We start from the raw sequence: 1,241 nt of genomic DNA, 5'->3' as shown, positions 1-1,241 counted from the left end.
GTCATCCAAAATTCCAAATCCTTAAAACTGAGAATTTTTTTGCTAATCCCTTAAACTGAGATTTTAAACTGTCTGAAAGAGATTTACGACAATTTTAATTGGTCTATTTACAGCTATTGCACAACTGCAGTTTGCAGCTTTTGATCACTACTGCACTGCCCCACAATTTTCACGCATATCTATCCATTGCTCACCTTATGAAAGAAAAATTAATAGACATATTCATTACAAATTATGCTCTTCCTCCCTTTTCAAGTAAAAGATAAAAAAAGTATTTTTTCTTGATAGGTTAGTTTTCACATTTATTTTCTGAACTTATATGATTTAATATTTTGCTTTTTAAATTTTTAATTTTGACAAGTTACTCTCTTAACTTATAAATTTGTTACAATATGTCTTATTTTAACGATAATTGTGTTAAATTAGTGCTGAAAAAACACGTTCGACGAAAAATTCTATCTCAATTTAAGTGTAACACAAATATTTAAATTTCTCAACTTTTAATCTCTTAAATTTAATAAAAAAAATTTAAGAAAATTTAGTAAAATGTGACACATTATAATAATTTTACAAGTTTAGGAGTTGATCGTCAAAATAAAAAATTTAAGAGATAATTTACTAAATTACAACAAGTTCATAAGAAAATTGTACTAAATACTGGCACTGAAATAGCAAATTAAATGCCACTTTTACCTCTATTAATAATTTTGTCTTAATTTCAATGAAGAAAAAAAACGTTACGTCTCAAAAATACTTGAGCTCTAAAACCAAAAAAAAAAAAAAAAGGAGCTAAACTAGTAGTACCATTTATTGAAAATATAGTTTTCGATGTACTGATATGTATGCTGTAGCATGTATGTAATCTTTTCGAATTCTCTAAAATATATAAACTCGGACAAATTAATTTTTTAGCCCTTGAAATACCATAAATCTAATATCAAGCTAGAGTTTAGAGCAAAGATAAAATTAATAAGCAGGTCTCAATCATATAACTTATAAATTAGAGGGTATTATTCTAAACCCATATAAACAGCACTGTTCGAATATTTCCAACATTCATTTAATTTTCTACTTCCCAGTTGCCTAAACTATGCACTAATTCACAAAATCTATACTAGTTTTAGTGGATGATTCTTAGCTCTCTTTCTTTATTATATATTTCTAGTATTACGCACTATGCACTTTAAAGCCATCCATGATATTGGTTTGTCACTATTCAATTATTACTTTATAATACTTTC

The sequence above is a fragment of the Morus notabilis genome, unplaced genomic scaffold (genome assembly GCF_000414095.1).
Source record: "Morus notabilis unplaced genomic scaffold, ASM41409v2 Scaffold83, whole genome shotgun sequence".
In the NCBI taxonomy this organism is placed as follows: domain Eukaryota; kingdom Viridiplantae; phylum Streptophyta; class Magnoliopsida; order Rosales; family Moraceae; genus Morus; species Morus notabilis.
The sequence above is the reverse complement of the archived record's forward strand: the minus strand, read 5'-3'. Positions refer to the sequence as shown.